Source organism: Haplochromis burtoni, unplaced genomic scaffold, assembly GCF_018398535.1.
Source record: "Haplochromis burtoni strain Fernald_Lab_line unplaced genomic scaffold, NCSU_Asbu1 Contig_435, whole genome shotgun sequence".
In the NCBI taxonomy this organism is placed as follows: domain Eukaryota; kingdom Metazoa; phylum Chordata; class Actinopteri; order Cichliformes; family Cichlidae; genus Haplochromis; species Haplochromis burtoni.
In genome coordinates, this window is record NW_024582796.1 from 254,437 (window position 1) to 267,136 (window position 12,700).

The following is a 12,700-nucleotide window of genomic DNA, read 5'->3' on the forward strand; positions in this document are numbered from 1 at the left end:
GGGGGGAAGTGTATGCCAAGGAGTTCAGTCTGCTGTGTTGCCATTGTGGTGGGTGTGAATCATCAGTGCAGATGAAAATTGCTGGTTTATTTAGAGCTCATTAGAGAGAAGCTCACAGTGAGGCTTTCAGCTATAGGTCTTAGGTGAAAGAAGCTTCTTTTAGCTTCTTAAATCCAGACAAATATGCACTAAAGTGTTATGTGTTATAATATTACTAATAGGTAATATGCAAGGTTTAATTAAGCCTTTATTACCATGTCAACCATTGTATTAAAGCAGTTAAGAAACAAGTTGCCCCTGGCTCTAGTCATATGAAAGGCCTCTTGCAAAGAAGCCTTCATTTTTATGTCTTTTTGTAGTTGGTTTCTGTCTCATTATGCTTGATTTGGAGCTCTTTGTGGTTGATTTGAAACTCTTTTACTTTTTTCTCCACCAGAAAACAAAGTAAGATGGCAGTTTCAGGCAGACTAGTGGATCATCCTCTTCTGTCACACTTCTGTCTGTACCTCTCTAACTTTGTCTCATTCTATTTATATTTAAAAAATAATTTGAATTCTTTCATATCTTAATATTTTCCTAAGTGGAGCTACATGAGGCGTTTACGGATATTACAATTTCTTTTCCCTCCCCCCCTTTTTTTTAATAAAGCACATCTACTGATGCCTCTGCAGACACAAGGTCTTACTATTTTGAGGTTCCCAAAGAGAATCAGGGCTTCAAGCCTCTTTTTTAATGTGAAAACACAGAACAGCTGAGCAGAACTGCTCTGCTTTGGTAGAAATGTTCCTTCAGATTTACAATTTACATTGGGTTTGGTTCTCTCTGTGAACCTCCTGCATTTGTTTCCAGTCTTATGTTTGTTGTTTTTGCTAAATGTTTTGCAGATGAATTGTGGGAATTTGACTCTTTGAGCCCTCTGGCCTGTTCAGTCATCTGTCTATGGATACATGCGTACTTCCCATAAATCCCAGCATAGTTAGCTTTAGATAAGCAACCAGTAGCTTTTAGATAGATGTTGTTGAGGAGAATAATAAATTAAAACTGTTAAAGTACAATCTCGGAGTGAATGTACTTTAACTTGTGTCTGTGGAAGGGAAATGAAAGTCTGTGTGGCTAATTTTTCACCTCTCACTGAATGGATGTGCAGGTTTTAACCTGACACACCTTTTCCAGACAACCACAAACAGAAACTTTCAAAATCTTGTTTCCCACACCCCCGTAGCCCAATTCCATAATTCATATAATTCACTCTATGAATCAGTTCCATTTCCATTTTTTCAGCTATAATTTCTCTCACAATAATAACGGTAATCTACAAAGTGTCTGTACTCCTCTAACTCTTAAACGTCTTATCATAGAATAAATGAAAAGTCACTTATCCAGCATGCGGAAAGAGGCATAAGAATTTTTTTGGTTTGAACTCTTTTAAAAATACATAAATAAATAAATCCAGACACTAGTGGACAGAAGAGGTTTTGGCTCAGACCACAAAAATCCATGAGAAAAGCAGGACAGTGTTATATGATCTTGCCGGTCCCTCTGGTCTACTGGACGCCAGCGAGGTAAGAGTGTGAGTGTCCAACAAGGCAGCGCTTGTTCTGTGAGCTTTGTCCCCTCAGTACCCTCCATGTGGTTGGACCATTACCACACATAAGGAAGAAAAAAAGACTGAGATCTCTTTGTTATAATAGGAAAAATTTAAGATCATCCGAGTATTGGGTCACTGAGATTGGACATGTTTTTGTTTCTTTAGACTTCAAAACCCTCAAAAAGCGGTTTAAGATGAGGATAATTTTCTTCACAGTGGTGCTGAAAACCCACAAAATTTATCAGATCATTCAAAGAAAGAAAATTAGAATATGCTTGTGTGGCTACTGAGAAAATCTGTGAATCTAGCTGAAAATTAAGTATGTGTATGTGCTCATGTTTCTGTTTTATTTGTTTTTTTTAATGCATTATTATTATTGTTTGCATTTCTTTGTCTTACTTACCCTGCTTCACCATCATTTGTCTCACCTGTGTTTCATTCCCACCTGAGCCTGATCACAAATTCACCTGCAGCCCTGCCATTTGATGGCTTTGGACTTTGCATTCATTGCTTTTTTTTTTTTTTTGGCATTGCCACCCAAATCCTATTTTTTTTAATTTTTTTTTACTTGGTTTGTCTGATCAGTCATAACATGAAACTATGGGAGAGATTTGTTGAAGCCAGACTAACTGATGTGAAGGTATAGAGGAGCACAGAAGGAGCTACAATGTGACTTTGTGGCTCTAGAGAAAGCAGAAACAGATATTGTGGTATTGCATGAACGTTAGGAGCGGCAGAGAAGTATGTGAGGGTGGTGTAGGACATGTATGAGGACAGTGAGACCTGCGGTAGGAGTGACAGATGGGTTTAAGGTGTGGCTGGGATTACATCAGGGATCGGCTCTGAGCCCCTTCTTGTTTGCTGGAGATGTAAGGAGCAGAGGTTGTGAAGGTTGTGAGTTTATTTCACTGAGAATGAGGACGGACGGACAAACCTAGAAATGAGCACATTAGCTTGAGCAGTTTGGAGACAAAGTTAAAGAGTCGAGGCTGAGATGGTTTGAATATGTGCAGAGGGGGCATAGTGCACGTACTAGATAATGGATGTTGAATATGGAGCTGCCAGGCAGGAGGAAAAGAGGAGATCGCAGAGGAGCTTTATACAGGTGGGGCAAAAAAGTATTTAGTCAGCCACCGATTGTGCAAGTTCCCCCACCTAAAATGATGACAGAGGTCAGTAATTTGCACCAGAGGTACACTTCAACTGTGAGAGACAGAATGTGAAAAAAAAAATCCATGAATCCACATGGTAGGATTTGTAAAGAATTTATTCGTAAATCAGGGTGGAAAATAAGTATTTGGTCAATAACAAAAATACAACTCAATACTTTGTAACATAACCTTTGTTGGCAATAACAGAGGTCAAACGTTTACTATAGGTCTTTACCAGGTTTGCACACACAGTAGCTGGTATTTTGGCCCATTCCTCCATGCAGATCTTCTCGAGAGCAGTGATGTTTTGGGGCTGTCGCCGAGCAACACGGACTTTCAACTCCCGCCACAGATTTTCTATGGGGTTGAGGTCTGGAGACTGGCTAGGCCACTCCAGGACTTTCAAATGCTTCTTACGGAGCCACTCCTTTGTTGCCCGGGCGGTGTGTTTTGGATCATTGTCATGTTGGAAGACCCAGCCTCGTTTCATCTTCAAAGTTCTCACTGATGGAAGGAGGTTTTGGCTCAAAATCTCACGATACATGGCCCCATTCATTCTGTCCTTAACACGGATCAGTCGTCCTGTCCCCTTGGCAGAAAAACAGCCCCATAGCATGATGTTTCCACCCCCATGCTTCACAGTAGGTATGGTGTTCTTGGGATGCAACTCAGTATTCTTCTTCCTCCAAACACGACGAGTTGAGTTTATACCAAAAAGTTCTACTTTGGTTTCATCTGACCACATGACATTCTCCCAATCCTCTGCTGTATCATCCATGTGCTCTCTGGCAAACTTCAGACGGGCCTGGACATGCACTGGCTTCAGCAGCGGAACACGTCTGGCACTGCGGGATTTGATTCCCTGCCGTTGTAGTGTGTTACTGATGGTGACCTTTGTTACTTTGGTCCCAGCTCTCTGCAGGTCATTCACCAGGTCCCCCCGTGTGGTTCTGGGATCTTTGCTCACCGTTCTCATGATCATTTTGACCCCACGGGATGAGATCTTGCGTGGAGCCCCAGATCGAGGGAGATTATCAGTGGTCTTGTATGTCTTCCATTTTCTGATGATTGCTCCCACAGTTGATTTTTTCACACCAAGCTGCTTGCCTATTGTAGATTCACTCTTCCCAGTCTGGTGCAGGTCTACAATACTTTTCCTGGTGTCCTTCGAAAGCTCTTTGGTCTTGGCCATGGCGGAGTTTGGAGTCTGACTGTTTGAGGCTGTGGACAGGTGTCTTTTATACAGATGATGAGTTCAAACAGGTGCCATTCATACAGGTAACGAGTGGGGGACAGAAAAGCTTCTTACAGAAGACGTTACAGGTCTGTGAGAGCCAGAGATTTTCCTTGTTTGAGGTGACCAAATACTTATTTTCCACCCTGAATTTATGAATAAATTCTTTACAAATCCTACCATGTGGATTCATGGATTTTTTTTTCACATTCTGTCTCTCACAGTTGAAGTGTACCTCTGGTGCAAATTACTGACCTCTGTCATCATTTTAAGTGGGGGAACTTGCACAATCGGTGGCTGACTAAATACTTTTTTGCCCCACTGTAGATGTGATGAAGGAAGGCATGCAGAGGGTTGGTGTGACACAGGAGGACAGGGGGAGATGGAGGCAGGTGATCCCATGTAAAGGGAGAAAGACGAGTCACCGGAACATTTGGGCAGACACGATTGAATTTTGTGAGTGGAAATCAGTGGAAAATGAGGATATCAACACACAGTAATGGTTTTGGACATGTTTGTGGTCCTGACTGACTAATCTCAACTACCACCATGTAATAGGTGGTAAATTGGAAAAAATGTCAGGATGGAAAAAATCTTTAAGCATGTTAGCACTGCTGTACCTAAACTGTTAGCACCTCTTCAAGACACATTTTTTTTTATCTTAAATTATCATTTAATAACCATTTACTTTACATTTCTTTAGTTTTTAGGGGGCGAATTAAGGATAAAAAGCTACTTTCCATGTTTCTGAGTTTTCTCAGAAGGTTTTAGGCTGGCGCGTGCTCACGATATTACTACTTGTAGCAGTAGCAGGGTCTTTGTCCAGCTCAGACTCAGTATGTTCATTGTGTCGTTACACATTCATGACAAAGTCTGTCTGTTTAGTGGCTAATTGCGTCTCCACTGTAATTACAGTTGACCAAAATCTTTTCTTTCCTTCCACAAACACCCTCCTCTGTATCCACCCATATTTACATCTAGGAGCTCTGTCACTTCCCTCCAGACCAGATAATTACACAGAGGCTAAAACAAAAATAAAAATGAAACACAATGGTTTGTTGTTGTGTCTCTCATTCAGTCTACAGCAGGTACATTTTCAGGAAACCAATGCGGTCATGCCAGAGAGAAAACCCTGCCACGTTTCTTCGCCTGAATGCAAGGGCACTAAAATAGCAACACGGTATAAAGTATAAACACAGGATACACTGAGTGGATTTTCAGGGGTGAGGGGAGAGGGGGCGGAGAAGGAAAAAAAACACCACACAGTCCATTTAAAGAAATAATAAATGCTCACAGCCTGAGTAAAACAAGAAGGAAACTCCACAAAACTGCTACTTTTAAAGGGATTTTCCTCTAACCAGTAGAGTTAAATTTAAAAATACCACAAGAACAAAAGTATGAAGGTATAAAAGACTGTCACAGCTTTCTTTAACTTCTAATGACAGAGACTTCTCAAAGGTTGCGTAGCGAACCTGTAAACACTACACTGACATACTGGCTCTTAATACTAGGGGTGTGGTTGTTGTCACTTTGCTTGCACCTGAGAGAAATATCTGGCTCTTCTCTGTCAGAGAGAAAATTGCCCAAAAAGAACATTATGTGCATGTTGACGCTCATAATGTGGTAAAATATAGTCTTGGACTGCAAAACCATGAGATGTGACTCTCTAAATCTCTAAATCAAGTCATTAGTTTCAATGTGACATCGTTTTACACATTGTTACAATATAGCTGTTTAATCACGATCTAATGTTATAAGCATTTTCTCGTATGTCTTGCAAAATAATCTTGTGCAAATGTTTATCTCAGGGGTGCTGTTGATGCACTGCTTCATGAGTCTTTTAGTTTGCGCTGATGTTAAGACGCATATTTTCTAGTCAGAAGGAAGTCGATGTTTACTCCAGTCCCAAAGTTTTAAACCAAACTCAGCGAGCAGTGCGGCTGTTCCCATGGATATGATAGTTTGTTGTGGAGCACCTCAACCCATGTGAAACACACATCTGGTCCTCTTGAATTGTTTAAGTCCCCGAGCTGACACGTGAAAACACCCTCCAGTACAGTTTAAACATTATCACGGGTCAACAGAACAAGTGAAATCTGGTCTTAGGTTTGGGCGTGGGAGAGTGTTTAGAATCCGCATTCCTTTGTGTGAAGAGAAAAAAAGAGAGCGAGTTTTCTTTGACATCTTAAATCTCTTAACAGCGGGGGAACAATGGCAAAAGGGCTCAAAAGTGACAGATTTTTGAGTCTTTTCTATTGACTATCCCTCTCCCAGTGCACAAGGTTTTTGTGTGTGTGTGTGCGCATTCTCCACCATCGTTTGTCTGCCAGAAAGGTCGAGGAGAAAAATTAAAAAGTGAAGAATGACGAGAAAACCCCTCTTTAATTAATTGGTGCAATTATTTCTGTGTAGTAGGTTTATACGACCAAGATTTCCTTTGCACGCTTAAGACTCGCAATGCATCGTGAAATAATTAATGTCACGGGAAGAAGAAAAAAAAAAACTTCTGTTTCACTTTTTTCTTTTTTTTTTATTCTCTTGGTGAAATACTGTTTAATTACACCTACAAATGGGTTTTTTAATGGAGCCAGACAAGAAGTTTAAAGGATAAGCTCTGCTTTGTCTGGCCTTGTGCAATGCCTAAAAATTTCTAGACATTTGAAATCCCCTAATTAGATACTTGAGTCACAAGTCAAATAGTTAGGAATTTCTAATGTCGAGCACTATATAATATTCCCGTATCTTGTTAAATCGGCATCTGAAAAATCGCAAATAGTTGGTATTAACTAAAAACTGTTCTCATAATGCATCTCAGTGCATTTAGGCATGTAGGCATGTAGGCATGGTCAAGGTGACCTGCTGAAGTTCAAACTGAGCATCAGAATGGTGAAGAAAGTTGATTGAAATGTCACTATGGAGCAAAATTCCTGAGGAGTGTTTTCAGCAGCTTGTTGAATCTATGCCACAAAGAATGATGGCAGCTCTGAAGGAAAAGGAGAGTCCAACCTACTACTAGTATTAACAATTTAGGGTTTTAATATTTGAGCTCTGTGTGGACAAACAGCAACACACATCAGTGAAGTTTTATTTCCATACCTCTCCAGCAGCTCCCTGAGGTCATGTAATCAGGGCCTGCTGGCTGTGAAGCGTAGACAGAGCTTTTGTACCACTGGGCCCCAGACTCTGGGTCTCTCTCCACTGAGCCTGAGATTTCCTTTCAAGATAAATATCGCAACAAAATAATAAAAACATGAAAAAAACTACAAGTCCGCAGCTGGCACTATATCACTAAACTTTTGCTTTATTTACTTTACTAGTATTAACAAAGTGACCAGTGAGTGTATAGTGAAGTAAAAGTATACAGTAAAACCAAAAAACACTAAAGTACATGTAAATGAACCACTACTGTAGTTTAAATGCAGTAATCATAGTGTGAGGACACTATGCCACAATTTTCTCCATAATAACAGGACTCATTATGAAGAAGAGAGCATTACGATTGTTTTATATCTCTGAAATAAATATTAGTGCAATGATATAATTTGGTTGTAAAATATTAATTCAAGATTTTTTGTTTTAATTATGGGATATAAAATACAGTATTTTCCATTTTTCATAGGTTAAAGTAGGTTAGAAGAATGCACATAAGTGAAAGGGATTGGTTATCTTTATTTGCTGGTGGTCCTCTCAGATCTCTGGTTGTTCTACACTCTGATTTAGAGGCTGACATCGCTCGGTTTTAAGTTGAGTGCTTCAACAGAAGCTGCTCGTCTGGCTTATAAAAGCTCATATCAGAGGCTGTTGAAGAAAAGCAGCTCACAAAAAAGAGCCAGATAAGAGCCGGGTCAGAGCCGGGAGCAATAAACCTGGCATGTCTCTGTCAAGGTTAAGTCTCTGCTGTAGGTCAGGGTTAATATATTTCTCCTTGGATGAAGCTTGTCTGTTTAAGGCTGTGTGAGGCAGGCAACAGTATGGAAATCACAACAAACTGAGTTTCACTGCAGAAATGAAATGTCAGAATATGGATATGTGTTATTTGTTATGAGCACCAGTGAGAGAGCGTATCCTGACTCGGGCAGCATACTCACTTTACAATGCGGTTACATAACCAGGGAGCTGTTGATGCTTGGTGCTATGGCAGCACTGTTAGATGTGGGCTCACAGCAACACAATCCTGTAGTTTGAGAACTTACTTCACCTTTAACAAGGAAACCATTTACACATGTATTAAAGTGATCGTTTTTAACAAAAGGCCCTTGTGATGGCTACAGTTGGATGAGACCTGAATACATTTGCAACATGTTAGCTGCAAACCAACAATAAAGCACATCCAAACATTGTGGGGGATATGCACTGTATTAGATTACTAAGACATCTAAAGCCAGATCGCACACGTTGAGACAAAACAGATATGCATCTGACAATTACATTAATGTAGAAAATGTCTGACTTAAAGCAAACCATCATTTCTTTTAAAATATTACAAACTTCTGATGAGGAGCAGGTGAACACTAGGTAACAAAATAGCTAGAAACGCACATGTACATGAATACCAATCTAAATGGAACGTACTGAATTCGTTTAGAGAGGCCCTGTAGATTTATCACACAGATGCATTAGTTCATTGACTGCAACAGCTTACACACAGAGTTTGAAGCAAGGAGTGCGTGCACATGCGTCATCTTAGGCTGCAAAAACAAAAACATGCCCATCAGAGAGTTAACTAAAACGTTATGAGTGGACAAATCAACAGTTGGGCATTTTCTGAAGAAAAAACAGGGAGCAATCTGTTAAACACAACATAGGAAGCATAATTCATCAGACCATGTATGGTTTCTGATGGCAGTGGAATTTAGGGTGTGGCTGAGTACAGACTAAAACAGCAGCATGAATTTTTCCTCAGTGGTCGAGTCAATCACCTGATCTCAAGCTCAGTTAATCATGCATTTCCCTTGCTGAAGATAAAACTAAAAGACCAACAAACAATACAAACTAATGACAGCCTTGCACAAATGGGGGAAACTTCATTGTCTGGTGATGTCTATATCTATGAATTCCAGGTTTTGGAGTCATTGCTTGCAGGATTCTCACAGTGTTAGTATGCAAAATTTATTTATGGTTATGTTTCTTTTTATTCACAGTTCTCTATTCTGTGCACTTTTATCTATTTTAAGTCCGCTAGAATCCCCAGTTAAGCTAACATATGTGTCTATGTGTGTCTATGACCACTGTGCTGTGCAATTACATGGTGACGAGGAAGAGTACAGGACAACTTTGTTACGCGGTGCGAGCAAAACCATCTACAGCTTCATTTGGCAAAGACTAAGCAACCGTTTGTGGACACGAGAAGGACAGCAACAACAGTGACTCCTGTTCCCATCCACGGGGTCTGTGTGGTATCAGAGGATTATAAATACCTTAGTGTGCATACTGACAATAAACTGGACTGTAATAAAAACACAGGAACCTGACTGAGGTCCTTCAACATCTGGTGGATGATGCTCGGGGTGTTTTATGAGTGTGTGGTGCTCAGTACCATCCTCGATGCTATGGTGTGTTGGGGCAGAAAACTGACAGTATCAGATAACAACAGACTCAATAAACTTCGATCATGTTACAGCACCGAATACCACAGCAGGCCATTCCTGCCTGTGGCCATCAAACTTTATAACTCTCCTTTAAGACACTTGGACTATTTTCACGTGTAATTTCTTGTCTATACTGTACATAGTCTTCATTTTCATTTCATGTGGATCACATATTTATATTTTAAGTGAGCATCTGTAACAAAAGAGTTCCTCCCTGGGATTAATGAAGTATTCTATTCTGATTCTGATGACACCGCTTAGGGGACTGTGTATAAAAATGTCTCAGATTCCTCAGTTATTAATTCAGTATTTTTCCTCAACCCTTTAAATGAAAGCTAAAACATGCACTTCAAAATTGCATGTTGATTGTGTCATTAAATCTTTCCCAGAAGCATACCAAAGCCATTTTTGTTACTGCTGAACAATTTGATGGCCTTAAAAAGAAGTGCAGAGCCTCAAAGCACAACAATGACTGTTGTTTCTCTGCAGGGCCGCAACAGTGGGGAGGAAAGACGGACTATTTCTGTACCATCCTAAAAGCCAGTCAGAGAGAAGATGCCTTGATCACCAAGAAGTAATTACATAGCTTATTTTACAGAGGAACAATTGCTGAACATTGTGTGCAGCAGTCACGTTGTCAAAGAGGCATAGGCCTTTAAATTGCAGGGCTCTGGTGTTTGTCAACATGTATTTTAAGAGGAAGGCTCAGGAATAATAGAAGGGCTCACATGAGTCTATACAATATTTGAGAACCATATCATGTTGCACTGGAAAACAGCTCACTCTATTCAAAAAAGATTGTCGTTTCCATCTGTAATAATAAATATGTTCAGGGCCATCACTGCCCCTCATCACTCATGTGGAAATCGCTGGAAAGGCTGTTGAAGCACACCTCCCCACTGTGCAATGTGGCATGGAGAGCAGCAACAAGAGTCTAAACAGACAAAACATCAGTGGCAAAAGATTTTGATAAATGCAGCATTAAAATAGGAGCCAGGGTAAAGGTGGGTTGCAAAGCAGCCTGCAGGTGTGAGGCTTAAACGGACAGCAGGATGTGAGAAGGTGAATCAGCCGAAGACTGACCTCATTTACCTCAACAAATTACCGTGCTGACATTTTTAAGGTGCATTTAGAGGAGCTGGACTCTGTCATATAAATCAATAACAGGACCTAATTGAAACTGACTGAGCTGGCACTGAGATCAACTTCACTTTATGGCCTGTCTGAACTAACGTTATGCTCAGGTTTGTTTCTTCTTCCATCCCTAGTGCCTTCACTGTGATTATTTACAATAGCACTGTCAGCAGATCTCAGGTCAGATAATTAACAGAAGGAGGTTTTCCCTTCTGGTCAGCTAATTTTATTTAAAGACCAAAACCAGCAGTTTCGTTCTCTTGCACTGCCTGTGCTCCTCCGCACCAAGCTCATTTACTTGAATGGGCACAAATATGTAAAAAGAGGTAATAAATACACAAAGTCCCAAAGCCATTTGAGCAGGGGGGAATTAGAAATACTCACTTCTCCAACTGCTGCTGCACCGTCCACTCATCATATGGCCATTTTAAGTCTTTTTTACTTGTCATCCAGTATGCTAGAACATGTAGGAGATTCACAGGAGATACAGAGCCAATAGCAGCAATAGTGGGTTAAAATGCAACACAATACTGGAAATTGTAGGTAAGTCTCTGTGCAGCTCCAAAAAACTGTTTCAGCCATATGATTAATTTTAACACTACAGGGTGCTATACACAGTGAGCTGAGAAATGTCCCTGCAGCATAGACAAACGCATGATAGATAATGACTCCTTCTAATAATATGTGAAGGTACATGTGAAAGAATAACAAGATTTGGGGATCTGAACAGCAGGCCACCTGAACAACTCCTTAGGGAGGGATTATGTGCTAACATGGAGGAGGGGGATGGGGTAAATTTAATCTCTTTCCTGGACTTTGATCATTTCAGATCCTTCCCAGAGGACCTGGGGAAAGCAGTTAAGGAGTGGGACACCTGGGGTACTTTGCTTAGCCTGCTACTTTGGATACTTCGACTTCAATGATCACATACAAAGCTCGTCACTGGATGTGGATGTAGTGACATGTACCTCACTTTTATATAAATGATACCTAGATGGCAATGACTCACACCCTAGTATCATTTTTAAATGTTACATATAAACAACTCCAGGGTTGTGTGCATGTGAACTCAACCAATTTTTAACTTTACATATTTAGTGGTTTAATGTGTTTTTTTGTGCTCTGATCGCGCTGCGGTACAACAAAAGTCAGCTAGCTGGAGCAATTTTCATGTACGTATCATCAAATAGTGCATTTCTTTCTTTCTTGTTATGTTGTGTGCATTTTGATATTCCATAATAACCCACGCTGTGAGCCAGGCCACCATTTCAAACTTATTTAAACAGAAACATTTTCTCATTATAACTATAGGCAAGCGTGGCACTAAGTTACTACTCTGTAAGAAAATAAATCAAATTACACATTCTTGTTGTTTTTATGACTTACTGCAGGTTTGGTGTTGCCAGAGTTCAACTTGAGATAATCAGTGAAGTGTGTTTGAAACAGATTCTTCAGACTCTTTCTCCGTCTGAGTCGCCATTGATGAAATGCAGCCACACTGCTCCAAACATCGTGCCTGCAAAGATTATGAAATATGACGCCAGCACATTGTTTGGGCTACAGGCACCGCTCACACTGATCCGACTGTGTAGCACATCAAAAGGGTCCATTTCTGTCATCCTGTGATGTCCGCAGCCTTTAAAATCCAGCCAGTTTTCTGGAGAATGGAAAGAATGATTTATAAAGAAAGCTTCCAACTTTCCTCCTGCCATACACCTTCAAAAATTTACACTCAGAGACACTTTCTTTTGAAATCGGGAGACATGTGGTTTTTGGTTTTCTGTTTGTTCTTCAGGGTCGAGAAATTAACAACCACTGACCGCTGATCTTTTCCTGAGTTGCAATCAGATGTACTTTTTCCACTCTGCTCTATTTGACATCTCTGCAGACACACTCATGGAGGATCAATGCCCTCTCTGAAAAGAGTAAAGGGAATTTCACAGGTGCCTGAATTCCTGAGCTCCTGCTGGAAAACTCCAGATAGTCTGCACCATGGCATTCCTAC